The sequence below is a fragment of the Pseudoliparis swirei genome, chromosome 1, assembly GCF_029220125.1.
Source record: "Pseudoliparis swirei isolate HS2019 ecotype Mariana Trench chromosome 1, NWPU_hadal_v1, whole genome shotgun sequence".
Lineage (NCBI taxonomy): Eukaryota > Metazoa > Chordata > Actinopteri > Perciformes > Liparidae > Pseudoliparis > Pseudoliparis swirei.
Genome location: NC_079388.1, coordinates 2,226,915 through 2,253,627, shown reverse-complemented (window position 1 = coordinate 2,253,627; position 26,713 = coordinate 2,226,915). Strand labels below are relative to the sequence as shown.

General features: G+C 46.3%; 1 pseudogene; it reads left to right on the top strand.

The window, feature by feature from the left end:
* Window positions 1–12,054: 12,054 nt before the first annotated feature.
* LOC130197650 (flotillin-1-like) lies at window positions 12,055–26,641 on the top strand (annotated as a pseudogene).
* Window positions 26,642–26,713: the final 72 nt, after the last annotated feature.

Here is a 26,713-nt window from a genome sequence, read left to right as displayed (position 1 = left end):
GATTAAAATTTGCGATTTAATGAACACAAAAAGCCCCGTCGGCATCTCGATGACGAAGGTCTACGCAGCTAACGCTGACTGACTGTAACCGCGAAGATGTATATTGTCACCTGATGCATCACGTTTCTCATCAAATTACTTTGCAGGCGACGACAGCGAGCGTCACACTCCAAAGAATAACGCCCGCACGACGAAATTGCCGAATCGATCGAAGCTGAGAGGAAGCAGCGAGGCGCCGCTCTCTCGTCCTCACCTCGGACATTCAGACAGTTCCTCCTCCGGATTTTGCCGTCGCGGTCCAGAACCGTGAAGCTGCCCTCGTCCTTCATCCTGACGGCGTGCAGCGTCACCCGCTTCGCCGACACGCTGAGACGCCCCACGTACCCCTCGGCCAGCACCGCCGTCTGGTTGAACAGCACCACGGCCGGCGCCTCCGTTGCGGCGTGATGTATCTCCGTGTGATTGGCCTGAATCAGACCGGGCCTTGAGAGAGAAGGAGAGTTAACAGAACCAGAGCCACGCTCAACCCAGTCAGGGACGTCTCTAACTGCTCGTTGAAAACACCTGGCGGGACATCGTTGATGGGGGTGTGGTCAAGAGTCCGCAGAGACAGCGTTTATATGTCCTATGTACACAATACTATACAAACAATCTCCATGCTGAACACAGATTAGACAGATTAGCCCCTTTCTTATTCCTGTACAGAGCCTGTAGCGCCCTCTACTTGTGGAGCCCTCTACCTGTAGCGCCCTCTTCCAGGAGCGCCTCCTGGAGCCTCTACTTGTGGAGCCCTCTACCTGTAGCGCCCTCTACTTGTGGAGCCCTCTACCTGTAGCGCCCTCTACTTGTGGAGCCCTCTACCTGTAGCGCCCTCTACTTGTGGAGCCCTCTACTTGTGGAGCCCTCTACCTGTAGCGCCCTCTACTTGTGGAGCCCTCTACCTGTAGTGGCCTCTACTTGTGGAGCCCTCTACCTGTAGCGCCCTCTACTTGTGGAGCCCTCTACCTGTAGCGCCCTCTACTTGTGGAGCCCTCTACCTGTAGCGCCCTCTACTTGTGGAGCCCTCTACCTGTAGCACCTTCTACTTGTGGAGCCCTCTACCTGTAGCGCCCTCTACTTGTGGAGCCCTCTACCTGTAGCGCCTTCTACTTGTGGAGCCCTCTACCTGTAGCGCCCTCTACTTGTCCTGCCTTCTACTTGTAGCGCCCTCTACTTGTGGAGCCCTCTACCTGTAGCGCCCTCTACTTGTGGAGCCCTCTACCTGTAGCGCCCTCTACTTGTGGAGCCCTCTACCTGTAGTGGCCTCTACTTGTGGAGCCCTCTACCTGTCGCGCCTTCTACTTGTGGAGCCCTCTACCTGTAGCGGCCTCTACTTGTGGAGCCCTCTACCTGTAGCGCCTTCTACTTGTGGAGCCCTCTACCTGTAGCGCCCTCTACTTGTGGAGCCCTCTACCTGTAGCGCCTTCTACTTGTGGAGCCCTCTACCTGTAGCGCCCTCTACTTGTCCTGCCTTCTACTTGTAGCGCCCTCTACTTGTGGAGCCCTCTACTTGTAGAGGTATCTATGTCTAACCTGTAGACTCGGAGAGCCCTGCTCTACGTGTCCCATGTGACTGCTGGTCTGGACACATGGGACACGAAACCTTGAATCTTGATGACGTAATCCTGTCTGCCTCTTACCTGAACTCCAAGGTGATGGGCATCTCCACGCGGTTGAGATGGATGTGGTAAGTATCTCCGTACTTCACCACCTGCTCCACAGCGCAATCTGATCAATGGGGAAATAAAGGTCAAAGCGGGGGTCTTTGTGACAGAGGTCAAAGGTCAAAGTCAGTATGTACAAATCCACTCAGGTGTTGAGCAGGGATACAAATGGTGAACACGGTTTCATTGTCGGTTGTATAATTCTTTAGAAGGATCTACATACGGGGTTCAGAGCAACACAAGAGCAGCGAAGAAATTATTCCAATGGAAAGATGAGATTTAAAGGCAGGATGATTCGGATTTTTCGACTGCGGTTTGTAAACACAACTATTAAAGTTGGCTCCTCCTCCCTGGCTCTAAAAGCCAATCTCAATTCATGCTCAATGTTGAGCTCTTGTTTTGAAGGATAACAGCGAAAAAGCTGATCTCAATTCATGATCAATGTTGAGCTCTTGTTTTGAAGGACACATTTTGGCAAAACAGCAATAATCTTGGCCGTTTTGGAAGTGTAAACTGTTAACAACGTAACGTAAACATGTAGACGAAGGTACCGGCACTACAACATGTACTTATTCATGACTTCTATGTCCGTGTACGTTGAACAAGAGTTTCTGTGGCTTTTGATTTAATTTCCCAGCATTATTTCTTGTTACCTATCTCAGGATTCAGATCTTTCTTTCTCTTGTTCTCAAACTGATGAATTAGCTTTTAGACTTTTTCTCCCCCTTCATGGTTTCATTACTAAAGCCGTTTTAGTTGTTTGTGAAGTTCTCAATAAAGGTCTTTCTGCATTTCCTCTTGCGCCCCACCTGTAGTACCACTGCGCCCCACTAGAGGGGTCGCAGTGCGAGAGCCACTGCTTTAGACAGAGGACCTCCAGCTCTCTGACGCCTCCGGATCCGACCTTTCACCTTACCCCTGACGATGAGGATGAGGTGGTTGGCCGTGTTGGGGCTGTTGCTGTTCTTGATGATGTACAGCCCCTCGTCTTCCTCCTGCACGTCCTCCAGCAGCAGGTGGCCCCGGGCGTTGATGCTGCCCCGTGGATGCACCACCTGGCCCTCTCGCAGCAGCACCACCTCAGAGAGGCGGTTGGTCCTGGACCTGAACACCACCTCTCCGAGGTTCTCGGGCGGGACGTCGATGTGGATGTCCTCCCCGAAGAACGCCGTCCTGCGCTCCTCTTTGACTGGGAGAGAAAACCGCGGCGTGGGATTAGATGGTTCCCGCTCGTCATCACCGGCTCGTTCTCAAAAAGCTTTCCTCAAACAACGTACCTTTCAAAGACGCCGACACCACTGTGGAGAGGGGAGAGAGAGAAACTTTAAAATACATCTTAGTCATCTGCTGATCTAGACAAGTTCCTGAGGGGGGTTTTAATTTCTTGAGGTCAAAGGTCAGGGATGTCTATCTGTACAGATTGTAAATCCCTCTGAGGATAATTTGTATTTTGTGATATTGGGATATACAAAATAAACTGAATTGAATCAGTTAACCAATCAAACACATGGTCTCAGAAACACTATTTTCTTCCTCCTGAAAAGTTTGTTTCTGTTTCTTTGGGAGTTGTTCCTGATCCAATGTGAGGTCAAAGGTCAAAGGGCAGGGATGTCTATGTGTACAGATTGTAAAGCCCTCTGAGGTCAATTTGTTATTTGTGATATTGGGCTATACAAAATAAACTGAACTGTATTTTATTTAATTGTTCTGATTGGCAAAACATCCCCATATAGTACAAGAGCATTTGAAATGTAAATGTGTCGCCTAATGACAGCTAGAAATAGAAGAATACACGTAAATGAAAGAGATCCCAACAGCATTGATGAGTGTTAGCGTCGACGTGACTCATTTGAAACAGCCTCTGCTCTGCAGGAAGCCGCTCCTTCATCCAGACCCGCTCCCGACTGACGGATTAGTTTGTGCTTACCGGTGCAGAACAGCACTGCAGCGCCGATCACCTTCATCTTGAATGGTCTCTGGAAAGAAAGAAAACATATAAATAAGGAAAAAACGCTCTTTAGAGCACGATTACAGCTCCAGAGGAGCAAATCACAACTTCCTAAAAGGGGACATCCGACATATGCATCTTATTTGGGTGTTCCAATTAAAGGAGGAAAAAACAATCACTTCTGCAAAGTACCGAGCAGCCACTTTGAATCTGTGTTGTGGAGTTGAAAAGAACAACCTCCCTCTCTCTCTCCCCCTCTCTCCTCCCTCTCCCCTCTCTCCTCCCTCTCCCCTCTCTCCTCCCTCTCTCCTCCCTCTCTCCTCCCTCTCTCCTCCCTCTCTCTCCTCCCTCTCTCCCACCTCTGTCCTCCCTCTCTCCCCCCTCTATCCTCCCTCTCTCCTCCCTCTCTCCCACCTCTGTCCTCCCTCTCTCCTCCCTCTCTCCCCCCTTTCTCCTCCCTCTCTCCTCCCTCTCCTCCCTCTCTCCCACCTCTGTCCTCCCTCTCTCCTCCCTCTCTCCCCCCTTTCTTCTCCCTCTCTCCCCCCTCTGTCCTCCCTTTCTCCTCCCTCTCTCCTCCCTCTCTCCCCCCTTTCTTCTCCCTCTCTCCCCCCTCTGTCCTCCCTTTCTCCTCCCTCTCCCCCCTCTGTCCTCCCTTTCTCCTCCCTCTCTCCCCCCTTTCTCCTCCCTCTCTCCTCCCTTTCTCCTCCCTCTCTCCTCCCTTTCTCTCCCACCTCTGTCCTCCCTCTCCCCCTTTCTCCTCCCTCTCTCCCCCCTCTGTCCTCCCTTTCTCCTCCCTCTGTCCCCCCTCTGTCCTCCCTTTCTCCTCCCTCTCTCCTCCCTTTCTCCTCCCTCTCTCCCCCCTTTCTCCTCCCTCTCCCCCTTTCTCCTTCTCTCCTCCCTCTCTCCTCCCTCTCTCCTCCCTCTCTCCTCCCTCTCTCCTCCCTCTCTCCCCCTCTCACCTCCCTCCTCCTCTCCCCTTCTCCTCGCCTCCTCCCTCTCCCCCCTCTCTCCTCCCACACCGCTACACAGCATCCCTCCAGCACTCTGTGGTGGTGGGATGTAAAGTGACCATCGAGCCAGAGACGAGTCAATCAGCCGCCCCACTCACAACCACAGACCAGAGAGGGACTCTAGGCCGGGGGGGCAGTGAAGGAGGAGGTACACCAGAGAGAGCAGGAGACCTATGTGCATGCTAGAGTACGTGGACAGCTGCTCTGGATTAGACTACGCACTGGTGGCTACATGGGTGGAATAATTACTGGAGCCAGGGAGAGAAGCCGTCATGGTGTCTCTGTTGAAGGTTCTGTGTGCGACACTCAGAGCTTTAGTGGAGCAGCGCTGTGAACTCTGACGGCGCCGTTAGTAGGGATGAGAATTGATAAGATTTTAACGATTCCGATACCTTATCGATTCCTGCTTATCGATTCGATTCCTTATCGATTCTCTTATCGATTCTTTTGGGCAAGGGGTGAAAAAAAGAGCACAAACGGGTTTATTCACATTAATTTTCTTTTATATAATGCTGCACACACAGTATGTATACATACACATTTACTTTTTTTAAATAAGCAAAAACATTTATACGATATTACTCTTGAACTTAAAATAAAACTTACATAACTTAAATAAAATGTATTCTGTTTAATTTAAACATGTTCCTAGAAATTACAGTGCTCCTTCCTTTTTTTTAAAGGGTATATGAACTGAGCTGCCAAAAATGAAACTAGCAGTGGCAAATACCAAGTGTGCACCATCAATTGTATGGATCATCAACAATTCTTGTGCAGAAAAATAAGCATGTCTGCTTTCTCCGGGAGGATACGCGATCTCTCAGGACTTATTGTGTCTCCAGCCGTGGAGAACACGCTCTCAGCTGGAGGATGAACACAAAGATATGAGGAGGTGTACAAGACGTGCTGTAGCCTGTGACCCAGACAGACGACCAGCCTCTGAACCGGTCTGACTCTGAACCTCATCAGATGAATGGGATGGCAATGGAGATTATTTATATAGTGAAAGCTGGTTTACACAATGAAACAAATGGCACTAACAAAATCGCTGAATTTGCTGAGCTGACATAAAGCCACATTAAGAGGGGAGGCAAACACGACCTCGCCTCAATGTAGGGTGACAATGGAAGATTCTGTAGCTAAGCTAGCGTAGCTATATGCTAAATTTAATAATGGATTAAAAATCGATATGCTCAGTTTAATAATGGGTTAACACGACAACGCGAACGTTTGCTGATAACACACGCCCTCCAATAATTAATACCGTTACGATCAAACATTTCTCAAAACTGGACTTTCAATCCAAACGTGAAGTGATCGATAATGGGAGACCAATGCCGGAGCTCAAATGTGTGCTTCAAACGAAGGACAGAAGATAACTTGATCGACTCCACACAATAAAGGCAAATGGCTTCACACAGTGAGTGGTTGTGATCACTTCGGAGGAGTTTACCTGACAGAAAGAGATGAAGCCGCGTTAGCTGAGCTGCTGCATCGAACACATAACGTTCCTGTCATTTAATTCCACGCTGTGTTCAAATGCTTATTCATATTAGTTGTATTCTCCTTCGACGAAATAGATTTTGACACACGTTACAAGTGGCGTAGTTGTCATTTTGTCGTGTCAAATACAGCCAAGCTTTAGAGCGCTTCTGCCTCGTTGCCATGTTAGCTGGAGTCTGAAGAAACTAAAAGTTCGGCGTTAACGCCACAGAGGACCGTTAGCAGAACCGTTAAAGAATTTGGCTAACGATCCCAAACAATCGGTTCACTGGGAACCGGTTCTAAAACAGAACCGGTTCTCGATGCCCATCCCTAGCCGTTAGCCGCTAGCTGCCGGCTCACCCGCCGCTTCGCTGTGAGCCTCGTGGAAACAACAGACGTGCTCCGGACCACCGTTAAGTGCTGTGGTCCTTGTTGAGCCGGCTTAACTAGCTACAAGTAAAAACTATGAATTATGGATGATAAATACATTTCCGAACAAGACCACAACAAGGCATCAAGAATGACATCACTATGTACAGTCATAGTGATGTCATATTCATTGAATGTTTATGTAACTCTGTTCATCTGGTCACATGACATCTATTGTTCATCTGGTCACATGACATCTGCAGAGGGATCTCCTCCCTTTCTCCTCCCTCTCTCCCCCTTTCCTCCCTCTCCCCCTCTCTCCTCCTCTCTCCTCCCTCTCTCCTCCTCTCCTCATCTCTCCTCCCTCTCCCCCTCTCTCCTCCCTCTCCCCCCCTCTCTCCTCCCTCCTCCCTCTCTCCCCCCTTTCTCCTCCCGCTCTCCTCCCTCTCCCCCCCTCTCTCCTCCCTCTCTCCCCCCTCTCTCCTCCCACACCGCTACACAGCATCCCTCCAGCACTCTGTGGTGGTGGGATGTAAAGTGACCATCGAGCCAGAGACGAGTCAATCAGCCGCCCCACTCACAACCACAGACCAGAGAGGGACTCTAGGCCGGGAGGCAGTGAAGGAGGAGGTACACCAGAGAGAGAGCAGGAGACCTATGTGCATGCTAGAGTACGTGGACAGCTGCTCTGGATTAGACTACGCACTGGTGGCTACATGGGTGGAATAATTACTGGAGCCAGGGAGAGAAGCCGTCATGGTGTCTCTGTTGAAGGTTCTGTGTGCGACACTCAGAGCTTTAGTGGAGCAGCGCTGTGAACTCTGACGGCGCCGTTAGCCGCTAGCTGCCGGCTCACCCGCCGCTTCGCTGTGAGCCTCGTGGAAACAACAGACGTGCTCCGGACCACCGTTAAGTGCTGTGGTCCTTGTTGAGCCGGCTTAACTAGCTACAAGTAAAAACTATGAATTATGGATGATAAATACATTTCCGAACAAGACCACAACAAGGCATCAAGAATGACATCACTATGTACAGTCATAGTGATGTCATATTCATTGAATGTTTATGTAACTCTGTTCATCTGGTCACATGACATCTATTGTTCATCTGGTCACATGACATCTATTGTTCATCTGGTCACATGACATCCTGCAGAGGGATCCTCCTCTGTTGCTCCCCTGAAGGGTTCTTGCCTTTTTTCCCTGTGAAAGGGAATTGAATTGAATTTTCTCAATTGTCTCTTTTACAAGTAGATATTATTTGCTTTTCTGTGACATAAAACTAGTTTAACGTATTTTAGTATAATACTTGTACAAGAGGGACATATATTACTCACTAAACCCACAACGTGGAAGTCGCATGTCAGTTTGTTGTAGAGAAAAACCTGGTTTTCTCATAGACTTCCATACAATCGGACTTTTTTTTCGTTCGTTGCCCCCTGCTGGCCAGCAAAGAGAATGTATGTTTAAGCTTTTTTTTCTCTGCCGGTTTTTCTAGGCACAACAAAAGCTTTTCGAATATTCGTTTAATTCGAATGAATTTACTCCCGACCATTTGTGGTTTATTCGCGTCATTCGTGCCATAGAGGGGGCGTGGCTTATTTCTGTAGCTTTACGCCGTGGAAACAGTTATACTTTATGATACTATTTCTCAGGCACGTGCACAGACATTTTGGGGGGCAGGTGCTCAAACCAAAAAAAGGGCACCCAATGCCAAAAAAAAACTCTGACAAAGTTTAAGCATTAGCAGCATTACACTGATGATGCTGTCCTCGACCTGCGTCTCCTCTGGCAGCATCAGACCACTAGCTTACATGTTCTTTATGAATAAAGATGAATTATTATATAGCAACAACATTACAAGCGTTCTGATTGGCTAATGGGTCGTCATGCCAGCCACGTATTGCCCTCCTCGCTGGTCTGATACGGATCCGTATTGCCCTCTTACGTCATTTTCAAAATGAGCGAAATTGATAGACATCAACAGCCAAGAGCAGTGGTCCTCAAACTAAGGCCCGAGGGCCGGATACAGCCCGCCTCCACATTTGACCCGGCCCTCTGAACAATACCAGAGGCCTTATGATTTTTTTTTCAGTCTGGCCACGAAAATCCTAGACTAGCCCCTGTTAAATAGAACGGAATAAGAATTATCTCTCTCTCTCTCTTCTCTCTCTCTCTCTCTCTATATTCTCTAAACATAACTAACGTCAGTAAACAGCTGCAAGGCTTTGAAATCACGGATTTCGTGAGTTTTTGTTTGTTTATTTGTTTAGGAAACGTCGGACCAGTTGTGACGTCATGTTTTCAGCAGCGTAATGTTGTGGTTGATTTATCAGAAACAACGTCCGGGGACGAACACGTCATGACCTGTGTGTCTGGTGCTGCGCGTCAGAGGAGAAGGAGGTGCAGCCGCTTGGTGGCGCGAGGAGACCTGCGCGAGCACTAAGTGGAGGAGGAGGAGGAGGAGGGAGGAGGGAGGAGGGGGGGGGGGGCTCGTGAGCGTCGCGGAGCATGTCGGGGCGAAATTCTCACAAGAACTCAAATAAATGCCCCGTCGGATATTAAAACACATTTGGGGGACTTGATGACAGAGAGAGTAACTTTTATTCTTAAATACTGATGAATGAAGAAAAAGTGGCTCCAGCAAAAAGGGCACTTTACTCATCCAGGGCAAAGGGGGAGGAGCTTGAGCACCACTAGGGCTCTATCTGTGCACGTGCCTGCTATTTCTGCTTTCTACTTGTTGTGTCCTCCTATATGTAAGGCCCAGTGCAGGAAATCAACTAAGCACTGCATTTAAAAACAAAAATGATGTACTTTACTTGAGGATTCAAATTTTCTGATACTTAATAATTCTACTCCACTACATCTTAAAAAGGTCAATTATATACTTTCTATTCTTTCTTTGATAACTTTAGTTACTTTGCAGATCTAGATTACGATTAAAACACATGATCACAGGCTATTCAACACTCATCGGTTTATAAAGTCATTCAAATGAGTTCAGCCGTTTACCGGCTGCATTATTAAAGAGGTCAACACATTAAAACAAACCCAGAGAGAGACGTTCATATCGACACAGGAGCTTGTAGTTTGATTTTAAATGCAAAGCTTTTACTTGTCACAACATATTTGTCGCGTCATGGAACAGAGTGAACCACTTAGACTCTGAAAGACGATTAGAAAGCCATTGCATTTCATCCATCTTCGTCAGATGAGGCATTAGAGTGCAAAAAGGGAGAACGCCCATCAACCGTTCACATCAACACACAGTCACTTCCGAAAGACGCCCGGCCGTAAAGTGGGCGGGGCCCGCGGCTCGAGAGGCTCTCAGCCCACAGCACAACACGGCGATCAGAGCAAATGTTCTAATTAGTGTCTTGTGAAGCCACTTTGAATCAGCGGCTGCAGAACCATTAGCCGTGTGCATGTGTGCTGGGACTGAGCACAGGTTGGTGCATTGATGGAGAGAGCTTTCTGAAAGAGCCGGGCCCCTGAAAGAGCCGGGCCCGGGGTCCTAAGTCTTGGCGACCCCCTTGGCCTTTCCCTACAGAAGAAGACAGGTATCAAGCAGCACGGGACTAAACAAGACACAAGAAACCACGACAGAGAAGACTTCATCAAACTCAAACTGACGACAAAGACATACAACAAGAAAACATAGAACCACACAAAACTACAAAGAGACACAACATAGCTACAAAGACACAGCATGGAAAGACACTCAAAAGGACTACACATAGATACAACGTGGTGACGGAAAGATACAAAACAACTATAAAGAGACACAACTTATCTACAAGGAGACACCACATCGCTACAAAGAGACACAACATAGCTACAAAGAGACACAACATAGCTACAAAGGGACACAACATAGCTACAAAGGGACACAACATAGCTACAAAGAGACACAACAAAGCTACAAAGAGACACAACATAGCTACAAAGAGACACAACATAGCTACAAAGAGACACAACATAGCTACAAAGAGACACAACATAGCTACAAAGAGACACAACATAGCTACAAAGAGACACATAATAGCTCCAAAGAGACACATAATAGCTCCAAAGAGACACAACATAGCTACAAAGAGACAGAACATAGCTACAAAGAGACACAACATAGCTACAAAGAGACACAACATATCTACAAAGAGACAGAACATAGCTACAAAGAGACACAACAAAGCTACAAAGAGATACAACATAGCTACAAAGAGACACATAATAGCTCCAAAGAGACACAACATCGCTACAAAGAAACAAACTGTAGCTATACAAAGAGACACAACATAGCTGTGTGTGTGTGGGGGGGGAGGGGCTGTAATTGAAAGGTGTCCAGTCTGCATCACGTCTGTCTCCCCACTGGGGGCCCTGGATAGAAGCCTCACTAAGGAGCCTGAGAGGAGGAAGTACCCGCGGCCTTGTTTAACGGTGGAGGTGGGGCCCTGCCCCCCGGGGGGCCGTTGGCCGGAGAAGGAGCGGCGCTCTCTGGACGCCGTGTAACACATCAGCGGCAGAGGAGCGGAGGTTACGTGTTTCCGGCTGATCTCATGAGCCCGACATCCATCCAGGCTGACGGACTTAATAATAATAATAATAATCATTTATTTTATATCGCGCTTCTCAAGGCACCCGAAGTCGCTTTACAGAGTCCAGAGTCCAGTAGTCCTACACACACACAGTCATCCCGGTGGTGGTAAGCTGCATCAGTAGCCACAGCTGCCCTGGGGCAGACTGACGGAAGCGTGGCAGCCAATCAGCGCCTACGGCCCCTCCGACCACCACCAACATTCATTCACATCCATACGACCGGGGTGAGGCTGCGGTGCATGTCTTTATGATGGTGGGGGAAACCGGAGTACCCGGGGTAAAACCACGCAGACACGAGGAGAACATGCAAACTCCACACAGAAAGGACCTGGAACGACCGGGATTCGAACCCAGGGCCTTCTTGCTGTGAGGCGACAGTGCTAACCACTGAGCCACCGTGCTGCCCCCCCGCCCACACACACCAGGAGGGCGCAGCATCCCACCTCCATCCTCCTTGTGTTACAGCGTTGTCTCTCCCATCGCTCTGCTGCTCCCTGTCTCTGGTTGTCTCCCCCTCCTCTTCTCCCGTGTGCCGCCTTATCTTCTCTTTGTTGTCTCTCAGCCTAATGATCCTGATCCCATGGTCAGTGGGACGGATGAGCCGCTCTGCTGGTATACTGGTATTGCCCTAACACTCAGCAGCCACAGCTGGTGTGATGCGGTCTCTTCCTTGTAATCCCATGAAGCATTTTGTTCACGAGAGTTTCAGATCCATTAGTCCAACATCTCTCATGTTTCTATTCATCAGTCAGTTTAAGTGATTTCAATACTAACACCTGAATATACTGAGATCAATGCCACCTTAAAGACCCCCCCCCCCACCTCCCCTCTCTCTACACCTGTCCCCCCTGCACCCCCTCCCTCCCCTCCTGCAGCCCCATATAGTGGAGCAGCTGCTGGTGCAGCCGAGGGTGTGTCACGACTGGCATTAAGGATGGGAGATGGGGAAGATGGTGAGATAAGGGAGAATGCGGAATGAAAGAGTAGTTGAGGGGGGGGGGGGGTATCACCTCTCAGATGCCGGAGTGAGAGCATTACGTTATTAGTTGATATCCATAGAGGATGCATTCTCCCCCTGACAGACATCAGCTCTCTCCTCCACCACAGAAGGAGCCCAGTAGGAGCAGAACTCCTCTGCGGCGTCAGGGACGCTCGTCTCTTCAGAGACATCTCACACACTTTGAGTCCTCGGGCGCTCCGACGCGCGCCGCGCAGCGCCCGAGGACATTGCGTAATCCTCCCCAAACGGGATGGACCAGAAGATATCCCCCCCCCCCCTCATTTTAATTCAGACGGGGGTCCATCCCGCACACGGGACGGGGCACCCCTCCCACCGGGGCACCGATTCTTATTACCGGCAGTCAGACGCGTAATGCCGGTGCCGCTGTCCGCCGCAGCGGGGACGCGCAGGAGGCCGTTGGGCGCGTGCGGCTCGTCGGAGCGGTGCTCAGGGTTCCTGTAGGAACACCGGGGATGGTTAACGGGCAATCCCCCGAAAGACCCTGTTGTTACCGGCCCCAAAATAAACCCACCGGACCGTGCAGCGCGAGCACGGAGTCGTACCGGCGGAGGGAACGCTGCAGGATTTAACCCGCTCCCTCCCTCGGAGGGTCTGGAGGAGCACTATCTCTAATAAACAAGTATAACTGATTATGGGAATTACCTTCGTCAAGCCCGGATCCTAAACGCACCGGATGGGAGGGGCGCACGTGCTGCTCGTGGAGATGCTCCTCTTTCTCCTTCTCCTTCTTCCTCTTCTTCTTCTTCCTCTCCTCTTTATTTGGTGAATCTCGTCCACCCCATCTCCCCCAGCCCGGCGACTATACAGCAGCGGAACACGTTCGGCTCACGTCGGGCTCTGCGGCGCTCGGGAGTTTCCGGAAAGAGTCGTTTTCAATTCTGGCTCGGAGCTACCAGCACGAGATGCAGCCGCAGTTTGGAGTGTTACACGCGCACGACTTCCCCCGTGCACGAGTCCTGGCCAAGTGATGGACAAATGGAAAACTCCTTCCTTGCTCGTGACGTGTAGCATAATGTTTTTTTCTTTTTTTCAGAATTTCATATATTTGTAATAATTTATTCTGTGATGAACATCTCAAAAGAAAGAGTGTCACGTGATGAGGGTTTATTCTCTACCACGTTCCAATTTATAATAACGACCCAGGTGAAACAAATACCTACTTTAATGTACACTACCGTTCAAAAGTTTGGGATCACTTAGAAATGTCCTTATTTTTCAAAGAAAAGCATTGTTTTTTTCAATGAAGATAACATTAAATCAATCAGAAATACACTTTATACATTGTTAATGTGGTAAATGACTATTCTAGGTGGAAACGTCTGGTTTCTAATGAAATATCTCCATAGGTGTATAGAGGCCCATTTCCATCAACGATCACTCCAGTGTTCTAATGGTACATTGTGTTTGCTAATCGCCTTAGAAGACTAATGGGTGATTAGAAAACCCTTGAAAACCCTTGTGCAATTATGTTAGCACAGCTAAAAACAGTTATGGTGGAGATATAAGCTATACAACTGGCCTTCCTTTGAGCTAGTTGATTATCTGGAGCATCACATTTGTGGGTTCGATAAGACTCTCAAAATGGCCAGAAAAAAAGAACTTTCATGTGAAATTCGCCAGTCTATTCTTGTTCTTAGAAATGAAGGCTATTCCATGCGAGAAATTGCAAAGAAACTGAAAATTTCCTACAGCGGTGTGTACTACTCCCTTCAGAGAACAGCACAAATGGGCTCTAACCAGAGCAGAAAGAGAAGTGGGAGGCCCCGGTGCACAACTCAGCAAGAAGACAAGTACATTAGAGTCTCTAGTTTGAGAAATAGACGCCTCACAGGTCCTCAACTGGCAGCTTCTTTAAATGGTACCCAAAACGCCAGTGTCAACGTCGACAGTGAAGAGGCGACTCGGGATGCTGGCCTTCTAGGCAGAGTGGCAAAGAAAAGCCATATCTGAGACTGGCCAATAAAAGAAAAGATTGGTATGGGCAAAAGAACACAGGCATTGGACAGAGGAAGATTGGAAAAAGGTGTTATGGACAGATGAATCCAAGTTTGAGGTGTTTGGATCACACAGAAGAACATTTGTGAGACGCAGAACAGGTGAAAAGATGCTGGAAGAGTGCCTGACACCATCTGTCAAGCATGGTGGAGGTCATGTGATGGTCTGGGGCTGCTTTGGTGCTGGTAAAGTGGGAGATTTGTACCAGGTAAAAGGGATTTTAAATAAGGAAGGCTATCACTCCATTTTGCAACGCCATGCCATACCCTGTGGGCAGCGCTTGATTGGAGCCAATTTCCTCCTCCAACAGGACAATGACCCAAAGCACACCTCCACATTGTGCAAGAACTATTGAGGGAAGAAGCAGGCAGCTGGTATGCTGTCTGTAATGGAGTGGCCATCACAGTCACCAGATCTCAACCCCATTGAGCTGTTGTGGGAGCAGCTTGACCGTATGGTCCGCAAGAAGTGCCCATCAAGCCAATCCAACTTGTGGAGGTGCTTCAGGAAGCGTGGGGTGACATTTCAACAGATTACCTCAACAAATTAACAGCTAGAATGCCAAAGGTCTGCAATGCTGTAATTGCTGCAAAAGGAGCATTCTTTGACGAAAGCCAAGTTTGAAGAAAAAAATTAATACTTCAAATACAAATCATTATTTCTAACCTTGTCAATGTCTTGACTATATTTTCTATACATTTTGCAACTCATTTGATAAATAAAAGTGTGAGTTTTCATGGAAAACACGAAATTGTCTGGGTGATCCCAAACTTTTGAACGGTAGTGTATATTAAAATATTCTTACAAATTAAATATATTAAGTACAACATGAGTTGTTCCAAAATAACACACTTCAAGTGTATTTATGATTATGGCTTCAAGTATACTCAATATGATAAGATCAAATATAATGAGCATATTTATTAAACCTGTGGATTTAAATAAATCTTTACATTTTAAGAAAGAATCAGATGAAATGATGAATGGACTTTGTTTAAAACCCTAGTGTTGCTCTAGTGTTGTTGTTGTTGTTGTTATTGTTGTGTTGGTCAGACTGTTGACGCATGACTCATATCATCATCACTCTGGTCAGGAGAACATCCCTTGTGTTCACTCTGCACTCTCACTCTGTGTTGTCATATAAAAGAAGTGCAACGGATTCCTGGAAACTCATACTGAGAAGAAATAAAGGAAAAACTAGAAGCTGTTTGTCAACAACAACAACAGGATGTTCCTCTTTTCATTTCACAGTCACTGGGATCTAAAGTTAAACTGTTCCAACTGTTTAGGTCCATTTCGTGAGCGTCCTCTTCCACGCTTTCCTCCTCCTGTGGTCAACATAGAGCTCGGTGTGTGTGTGTGTGTGTGTGTGTGTGTGTGTGTGTGTGTGTGTGTGTATCACCTCTGGTCACCTTTCCGCTCCATCTCTCCATCTGGTGCTGGAGTAATGGACATCCTGATGGACATGTTGATGGACATGTTGATGGACATCCTGATGGACATGTTGGTGGACATGTTGATGGACAGCTGGTGGAAATGTTGATGGACATGTTGGTGGACATGTTGATGGACATGTTGATGGACAGCTGGTGGACATGTTGATGGACATGTTGATGGACAGCTGGTGGACATGTTGATGGACATGTTGATGGACAGCTGGTGGACATGTTGATGGACATGTTGATGGACATGTTGATGGACAGCTGGTGGATATGTTGATGGACATGTTGATGGACAGCTGGTGGACATGTTGATGGACATCCTGATGGACATGTTGATGGACATCCTGATGGATATGTTGGTGGACATGTTGATGGACATGTTGATGGACAGCTGGTGGACATGTTGATGGACATGTTGATGGACAGCTGGTGGACATGTTGATGGACATGTTGATGGACATGTTGATGGACAGCTGGTGGACATGTTGATGGACATGTTGATGGACAGCTGGTGGACATGTTGATGGACATGTTGATGGACATGTTGATGGACAGCTGGTGGATATGTTGATGGACATGTTGATGGACATCCTGATGGACATGTTGATGGACATCCTGATGGATATGTTGGTGGACATGTTGATGGACATGTTGATGGACATGTTGATGGACATGTTGATGGACAGCTGGTGGACATGTTGATGGACATGTTGGTGGACATGTTGATGGACATGTTGATGGACATGTTGATGGACATGTTGATGGACATGTTGATGGACATGTTGGTGGACATGTTGATGGACATGTTGATGGACATGTTGATGGACATGTTGATGGACAGCTGGTGGACATGTTGATGGACATGTTGATGGACAGCTGGTGGACATGTTGATGGACATGTTGATGGACATGTTGATGGACAGCTGGTGGATATGTTGATGGACATGTTGATGGACAGCTGGTGGACATGTTGATGGACATGTTGGTGGACATGTTGATGGACAGCTGGTGGACATGTTGATGGACATGTTGGTGGACATGTTGATGGACATGTTGATGGACATGTTGATGGACATGTTGGTGGACATGTTGATGGACATGTTGATGGACAGCTGGTGGACATGTTGGTGGACATGTTGGTGGACATGTTGGTGGACATGTTGATGGACATGTTGATGGACATGTTGGTGGACATGTTGATGGACATGTTGATGGACATGTTGGTGGACATGTTGTTGGACATGTTGATGGACATGTTGATGGACAGCTGGTGGACATGTTGGTGGACATGTTGATGGACATGTTGATGGACAGCTGGTGGACATGTTGATGGACATGTTGATGGACATGTTGATGTACATGTTGATGGACAGCTGGTGGACATGTTGATGGACATGTTGATGGACATGTTGATGGACATGTTGATGGACATGTTGATGGACATGTTGGTGGACATGTTAGTGGACATGTTGATGGACATGTTGGTGGACATGTTGATGGACATGTTGGTGGACATGTTGGTGGACATGTTGATGGACATGTTGATGGACATGTTGATGGACAGCTGGTGGACATGTTGGTGGACATGTTGGTGGACATGATGATGGTGGACATGTTGATGGACATGTTGATAGACATGTTGATGGACATGTTGATGGACATGTTGATGGACATGTTGATGGACAGCTGGTGGACATGTTGATGGACATGTTGGTGGACATGTTGATGGACATGTTGATGGACAGCTGGTGGACATGTTGATGGACATGTTGATGGACATGTTGATGGACATGTTGATGGACAGCTGGTGGACATGTTGATGGACATGTTGATGGACAGCTGGTGGACATGTTGATGGACATGTTGATGGACATGTTGGTGGACATGTTGATGGACATGTTGATGGACATGTTGATGGACATGTTGATGGACATGTTGATGGACAGCTGGTGGACATGTTGATGGACATGTTGATGGACATGTTGATGGACATGTTGATGGACAGCTGGTGGACATGTTGATGGACATGTTGGTGGACATGTTGATGGACATGTTGATGGACAGCTGGTGGACATGTTGATGGACATGTTGATGGACATGTTGATGGACATGTTGATGGACATGTTGATGGACATGTTGATGGACATGTTGGTGGACATGTTGATGGACATGTTGATGGACAGCTGGTGGACATGTTGATGGACATGTTGATGGACAGCTGGTGGACATGTTGATGGACATGTTGATGGACATGTTGATGGACATGTTGATGGACATGTTGTTGGACATGTTGATGGACATGTTGATGGACAGCTGGTGGACATGTTGATGGACATGTTGATGGACATGTTGGTGGACATGTTGATGGACAGCTGGTGGACATGTTGATGGACATGTTGGTGGACATGTTGATGGACATGTTGATGGACAGCTGGTGGACATGTTGATGGACATGTTGATGGACATGTTGGTGGACATGTTGATGGACATGTTGATGGACAGCTGGTGGACATGTTGATGGACATGTTTATGGACATGTTGATGGACAGCTGGTGGACATGTTGGTGGACATGTTGATGGACAGCTGGTGGACATGTTGGTGGACATGTTGATGGACATGTTGATGGACAGCTAGTGGACATGTTGATGCAAGTGACTTTTTTTCGTCCCGATGTGCGCGCACACGCCCGCATCCGAGCTCTGCGGCGCGCGAGACGGAGATCGGAGTCGTGTTAACGCGACACGTAGAGACAGAATGACATGCTGCTGGAGAGAAGACCAACAACAGATGGATTGGAAGCTCATTCTGCGCATGTGTTAAATGCGTAAAAAAAAAAAAATCCTGTCATTTAATTAACTGAGTTAACGCGTTATTTTTCACAGCACTAACTGTAACATAACACAATAGAATATAAAATAACACAATAGAATGTAACATAACACAATAGAATATAAAATAACACAATAGAATAGAATTGACCAGTACAGAACTGAACATAATAGAATTGTATAGGGCATAACACAATAGAATATAACATAACAGAATAGAACATAACAGAATATGACAGAATAGAATGTAATTTACCAGTACTGAACTGAACACAATAGAATATAACACAACAGAATAGAATAGAATTGATTAGTACAGAACACAATAGAATACTCATTATTCATAATTTCTGTAAAGACATTCAAATGGAGATAACACACTGATACAGGCCTGGATTTACACATCTGTTGAGTAGTTAGGGATACAGCTCGGTTTGTTATCAGTTGTCGTATTTAGATTTAATGTCGACACTAGTATAATGTAACACAAGTCCATCTTCTTGTGAAGATATCTATAGTCATTTGTCATTTTGCAGTAGTTTTTTCCACCTGATGTAATCTCCTTGTAACAGTTTACCTCCACACCTTCCTTTTATTATTAGTAGTTTTCATCCTGTCTCTAACTATCATGTCATTCCAGATCCTGCTTCCCATCTCGTCAGTCCAACTCCCTTCACCTGCCTCTGATCACTCCCTCGTTAGTCCCTCATTACCTTCACCTGGTCATCATGCCCGTCTCACCTGTTGCCCATTCCCTCGGTAGTCCCTGTCTACTTATGTTCCCTCACTTGCACTTGTCCTCTGCCAGATTGTCTTGTGTTTTCGTGCCAAGTTCTCAGCGTTATTAGAGTATCTTCCTGACCTGCCTGTTCTGACCTCTGACTCTCTGCCCCGCCCCTTTTTGGACTTGTTTGTTTCTTGGACTGATCTCCCGGTTTTCAACTAAGGATGTATCTTTGTTACTCCTGTCTGAGTCGTGCTTTTGGGTCCACTCTAATAGCACCGTGACATTCCTGAGTTATGGCTGGTGGTTTTCATTCCTTCCAGTTCAGTTATCATTTCCTGGCGATCATTAAAAGAATATGAAAAAAACATCTCAGATCGTGTCCCGTAAATCTTTCGGTTTAGACCCCATGAGCACAAATATGAATGGATCTGAGGGACCTCCACTTCGATGATTTTAATGATTTATATTTTAATACTTTTACTTTTTAAGTATATTTTCATGCTGATGGGCCGACTTTGACGCTTTTACTTTAGTATAACTTTTAATCCATTATATTGGCTTTAGAATATTTCAACGCTGTGATATTACTACTTTAACTGAGATCAAAGATCGTATACTTCTCCTGCAAGAGAGCTGATTCATCGAGAAGCTGAGCTGTATTTATGGAAGGTCGCCACCTCGCCACCAGGTGGCGGCAGAAACGCGGTTTGATTGATCCCCGCGCCGCTCACCTTCTCTGACGTGCCGTGTCAAGCGCAGCAGCCAGTATTCGCGCGCGCGTCAACGTCGAACGGAAATAAAACGAAACCTGGGACGAAATAAAAATAAAAATAAATACGTTGGAATCAGTCATTTCAAAAGAGGAACATGTCACACATGTTGGTATTTGGGGGTTTCGTGGGTCCCTGGCCATCGATCGGTCGATCGCAGGCCATCGATCGCTCAGCTGACCCGGGCTTCTCTTTGTGGCTACGCAGGATTATCTGCACTCGCTGGGCAAGGCCCAGACGGCCCAGGTTCAGAAGGACTCTCGCATCGGAGAGGCCAGGAACAAGAGAGGGTGATCAGGGTGAGACCTCCGGCCACGCCGTCTCACCCCTCAGGGACGCGGCTAGTCCTGAGAACCTGTCTTACCTCAACGCACTTTGGATTGTGTTCCAACACCTACACGTCTTCTGTTAAAGTAGTCCTGGTCCTGATCTGTGTCGCGTCTTATCTTTCTCAACTTCTTTCTGTATTTTTAGCCTTTTGTTTGTCCTATTTTCAAGAGTGTTGCCAGAGCTGAGTCAGCATGTTCTCACTTCTGGTGTCTTTTCAAACTCGGGGAGTTCCCTGAAGGGGTTGCTGGTTACATGCCTGAAACCGGGTCTGTGGTTCACGTGAGCCGAAGAGTTTAGTTGCTAACAAGAGGCTAACGTCTCAGAACAATGAACCTCCTTCAGCTTCGCGGTGGTGAGGTCATGTGATCGGGGTGTACTTCGTTTATGGTCTAGAATTTGGATGTGAATATTTTTGTCTATTAACAAAACCTCCGGTAAGTAAAGTATCATCATCAAAGTGTTTGCTCACGCCCATCCCCCGTTGACTTGAAGGTGCCTCCTTGTCACTTTCGACTGCTAGCTAACAACAGAAACATGACTACAATCAATCAGAACTACGTTTTTATAAACTGCCGAAACAAAAGAACCGTAAAGATGTTCAGGAGCGTCTCGGCTAACGTTATGTCTGGAGTGAAGCTAACGGACGTGTACGGCAAAAAGCTGTGCAGTGTTGTGTTAGCGAGCCTTGGCTAACTTCTTTAGCTCGCTAGCAGCTGATGGAGAAGTTAGCTAAAGCTAAAGAAATCCTTAGGAATGCTGACATGGAAATACTAAGCTAGCTGCAGCCGTTAGCGCTTCAGACCGCCGTCACATTTACAAATCACCATCTTGTTGTTTCCACCATCTTGTTTTGTTTTTCAAGTTGCACATTCTCCAAATTTTCCTCGGTCTGTTTTACTAAACTCTTGTCCATATTTCTATTGATCCCTCTCTCCTCTCTCTCTCCCTCTCTACTCTCTCCTCTCCCTCTCTCTCCTCCCTCTCTCTCCTCTCTCTCTCCCCCTCCCTCTCTCTCCTCTCTCTCTCTCTCCTCTCTCATCTCCCTCTCGCTCCCCTCTCTCTCTCCCTCCCTCTCTCTCCTCTCTCTCTCTCTCCTCTCTCTCTCTCTCTCTCTCTCCCCTCTCTCTCTCCCCCCTCTCTTTCTCTATCTCTCTCTCTCTCTTTCTCTCTCCTCTCCTCTCTCTCCCCCCCCCTCTCCCTCCCCGCAGGAGGCCCATGCGCTGCAGGAGAAAGTCTCGGCTCAGTACAGGAATGAGATCGACGTGGCGAAGGCCCAGAGGGACTACGAGCTGAAGAAGGCCACCTACGACATCGAGGTCAACACCAAGAGGGCGGAGTCAGAGATGGCCTATCAGCTGCAGGTACGCCAGCGTGAAGAAGAACCGGCTGGTCCGCGACACGTGTACCGACCGGGTCCGATGTGGTTCTGACCTCCCGCATCTTTCCAGGTGGCGAAGACGAGGCAGCGCCTCGAGGAGGAGCGCATGCAGGTGCAGGTGGTGGAGCGCACGCAGCAGATCGTGCTGCAGGAGCAGGAGGTCACCCGCAGGGAGAAGGAAGCTGGAGGCCAGGGTGAGCGGTACCGCCTGGAGCAGCTGGCCCAGACCTCCGGTTCATCTGGTCCTGTCACTGAAGTCCATTTGACCATTCATTTGTCTTTTTTATTTCACTGTTTTCATCCACAGTATAGCAATGTTCTGTTTTTGAATTAAAATTAATAGAATTATGAATAAATTACTTATACAATTATTAAATTTATTAAATTAATTAAATGCATTTTAAAAATAAAATAAATAAAATAAGTAAGTCCTTACCATCATTCATTTGTTGATCATATGTTGTACTATTCATCTGAAACCGTATTTCAACCATATTTTCCTATGAAGTGTAGTACATGGTACTGAGTTACAGAATTTAAGTAAATGTACTTGGTTACTTTCCTACTTTTTCACAGCCAATGGCAAGTTGTTTTAAATAAAACCCAATGTATCACAGACAGAGTGAAGTCAGTATATTATGATGGAGACCACTAGCCATGACTCACGTGTCGTATTGTTCTAGATATAGTTCAATAATCTGGTTTCTCTCTCTCTTTCTCTTTGTCTTAAGATGATCATGGAGGCGGAGGCCGATGCCGAGTCCATCAGGGTGAGTTAAGCTGATTGTGTGTGTGTGTGTGTTAGTGATGTGTGTGAGTGTGATGTGTGTGTGTGTGTGTGTGTGTTTCCTATTCACAAAGTATCTCCAAAGTATCTTCAGTCAGGCCATCAGGCTGCTGAACAAGGACTGAGACCCTCATTAACACTACACACCAGAACATATTCTGTGAATATCTATGGCCATGGTGTATATTTTATTACATTGTTTATATATATATATATTGTATATATATATTGTATGTATATACATATATATATATATAGTCTCAAAAAAAGTGTATATTTTATATTTTATTACATTGTTTTATATATATATATTGCCATGATGTATATTCTATTACATTGTTTTATATATATATTGTTAATACTTTCTTCTTTTTTTTGTGTGGATATTGTATAGTTTATTCTCATTCTTATTCTTTTTTTAGTCTGCTACTGCTGTCGGGTGTTTTGCACATAAGAATTTCACGAACCGATTATACTTGTATAAAAGGGGATGTGACAATAAAAACTTGAAACTTGAAACTTGAAACTGATGGGGGTTTCCCCTTAGTGTTTCCGACCTCTTGCCTCCTTCAGATTCGAGGCGAGGCCGAGGCGTTCGCTGTGGAGGCCAAAGGTCGCGCCGAGGCCGAGCAGATGGCGAAGAAGGCCGAGGCCTTCGAGCAGAACAAGGACGGCGCCATGGTGGACATGCTGCTGGAGAAACTGCCTCTGGTGAGAGACGACATGCGGTTACATGACTGCCATTTATACGACACTGCTGTGGGTAGTTATTGTTTGAGTTAGGGCTCGTCATCTATTCAGTGACCTTTAAGACTGTTCAACATTAACACAAACATATGAAGGAAAATATATATATATATATCAGTGTTGATTTTCTTGATTTGGATAGCGAGTGGCAGCACGACTTTCCCTTCAGTCGATTCGGAAAAGGTCATTAAAATGAAATAGATATACACTTTAAACAAAAAAACATTTTGCCAAATATTTACAATATTGCGCATATTTACATTTATTAAGAAATCCTGTATGGACTATAAAACTCTGGATTAATAACATTAATTTTGGTTCATTTGGTTCATTTATTCACTTTAAAAAATAATATTTCCCACTGCATGACCACTGATCTTTCACACATTGTGAACACATCCCTTCCTCTCAGCTGTTTCCCCACAAGCCCTAAAAACGGCAGTTATTAAACAACATTAAAGAAGACTGGTTTAGGTCTCCAAATAATATAAAAACTATAGGCCAGTATCAAACAAAGACAACTTTTAGTTTTTGGTCTTCCGGTCCGTGAAGGCGCTGACATTGTGTAATACCGGTCTCTACCAGATGGCGGAGGAGATCAACAGCCCTCTGTGTGCGGCCAACAAGGTCACCATGGTGTCCAGCAGGGGAGGGGAGGGGAGGTGGGCGCCGCCCGGCTGACCGCAGAGGTGCTGGACATCATGGTCCGCCTCCCCGCCGCCGTGGAGACGCTGACCGGAGTCAACGCCTCCCAGGTAACGCCCCCCCGCAGAGCGCTGACCCGTGGCTGATGCATGTGGAGGATCGAAATATGTAGAGCATCGCTAGAGCTGTAGTCACTGATTTATTTATTTGTTGCCTCTATGGGGGCAGAAGAAGTGAAAAACAAGCTGACACACATCCTCCATGTCATAAACATAACCTCACACATGTTGCATAACTTTCAGAGAAGCACATTCACATGTTAAGATATGTATCTTAATCTATTTGATATTAACGGGGGAAACTGGCTAAAACTTGTGAATCTGTAAACACTCGTATTTGGGGAAAGTGTTTCCCAGTTGCCAACTGACTCAATGTTGAGATGGCCTTCATCCGTGGGGTCACTGAACGCCTCACGAGGCTCGTGTGGATAATCGTGTGGGGCTCGTCGAGCTGCAGACTTCGGTCGTATTAATGGAAAGAACAAAATGCTCCGTGACCTCCCCTCCCCCACCCCCCCTCGGCATAAACACAAAGCATTACATTTTTACTAGGGCTGTCAATCGATTAAAAAAAATTAACTAATTAATCGCACATTTTGAAATTGCGATTAATTAATCGCGATTAATCGCAGTTAAAAGTTAAAAGTTCATTCTTTTTAAAGACAAAACTTCACACAGAGCTGTGTTTTCAAAGAGGCTCCTACATATACAGTGCCAGCGAGGTATTTAATATCGTGGATGATAAATTGTTTCTTCAGTGAAACATCAGATTAGTAAAAAAAAAAAATATATTGAGACCCCATTGGTCCTGTCATCTTTAACACTGAACAGCAGAACCAGTGGCCTTGATAACTGACTGACATTCACATATGTCACGTTAACCCTCTGGAGGCTGGGCTCATTCTATACATTTTACAACAACAACAAAATTCACCGTTTAACCCTTGTGTTGCCTTCGGGTCATTTTGACCCGAATCAATATTACACCCTCCTGCCGCCTTTGGGTTAATTTGACCCCATTCAATGTTTAATGTCGGTGTTCTTTCGGTAGTCAACAAACAAACATAAAGTGCCTCACACTTAAACTTGGAAAACAATATTAATTCTAATAATTTTCTGGAGGTTTTAATTGCTGGCGTCAAATTGAACCCAAAGGGTAAAATATGTTAGTAAATATAAAGGTAACAGGAGGGTGAAACATTGAATCGGGTCAAAATGACCCAAAGGCGGGGAGGGTTAATATTTAATCGGGTCAAAATGACCAAGGCAACACAAGGGTTAAAAGTGTTTCCTTCTTTTAAAGACAAAACTTCACACAGAGCTGTGTTTTCAAAGAGGCTCCTACATATAAAGTGCCAGCGAGGTATTTAATATCGTGGATGATAAATTGTTTCTTCAGTGAAACATCAGATTAGTAAAAAAGAAGTATATTGAGACCCCATTGGTCCTGTCATCTTTAACATTGAACAGCAGCAGAACCAGTGGCCTTGGTAACTGACTGACATTCACATATGTCACGTTAACCCTCTGGAGGCTGGGGGCATTTTATACATTTTACAAAATAAATTAAATTCACCGTTTAAAGTCTTTTGCATGTGACACACCCCCACGTGTTATACATCAAACATTCCAGAACAATCTCAGCTCTGAAATGAGCCTCATTGTCCTCGCGCCGTGTCCTCTGGTTCTCTGACTGACAGGCTGCTAAATGAGCCTCACCTGTGAGGTGGGAGGTCCTTTGTGATTTACTGAGTGTTCATTGGTTTTTTTCCCCCCGAAATGTTGACAGACAAACGGATTGACCAATCACGTTGAAGGTTTCGTGTGTCGCGTTCTTTCCGCGCCGCGTCCCCGACACGTCGCCCTCCGTTCCTCTGTGTATCAGAGGGGGAGACGGGAGGAAGGAGGAGCAGGAGGAAACCCGACTGATTCATCCACGAGTTTAAACTGATTTCTGCTCCTTATTTTCGCGGAGAAATTATTGTTTTAAAAACGGAAACAGTGTCAAACCGTACTGCCGCGGTTAAAAAAAAAAAAAAAAAACTTGCGTTAATTGCGTTAAAATATTTTAGTGCGTTAACGCGGCCAAATTAATCGCATAGATTAACGCGTTAACGCTGACAGCCCTAATTTTTACACCTGGTGTTTTTTTTATAGCTCCGCCCCCTTTGCCATGTGGGATAGTTAGCACGACGTTTCTTACCACTTGCTTTGTTTATTAGTCAATTTGCGATTATTTCTCCATGTTCCTCATTGCTTTATTAATTTTCAATTATTTTTATTTATATCTTTTCTTCTTAGTTTTGGGATATTTTTCATTCAAATCTTAATCATGTTTGACTTGACCGTCACTTTAAATCTTTAAAACTATTCAGCAACAACAACGCCTGACACAGAACTTCTTTCTTCACCTGTCTTTGCAGGTGAAAGACGAAGCGTCAGGCTCACAGGGGGGTTCACCTGGCAACACCTTTCTTTCACTTGTTCTCGAGTCCTAAACGCAGGAGAGAACACCAGAGAGAGCAGAGAGAGAAATGGATCAACAGGGTTGAGTTATGGCCTCATAACCCCCTCACACTGTCCCACTCCACCCACGGGTACTCATATTTATTCTTGCATCAACATGCATTTTATGGCCTTAAAAGATACTTCGACATGTAAGTGATGACGGTGATCCCACATACTGTGCATGCACCCTGCAACACTTCATTCTAGTTGGTTTTCAGTCGTGTGAATAAGTAGGAGGAGCTTCATTGGAAAGCTCTTGTGTCGTTAGTCCCCTTTAATAGGATGTTGCGTGTCATGATGTGCACTACATGTGGGTATAGATGTGTTTATATTAGGGCTGTCAATCGATTTAAAAAAATTAA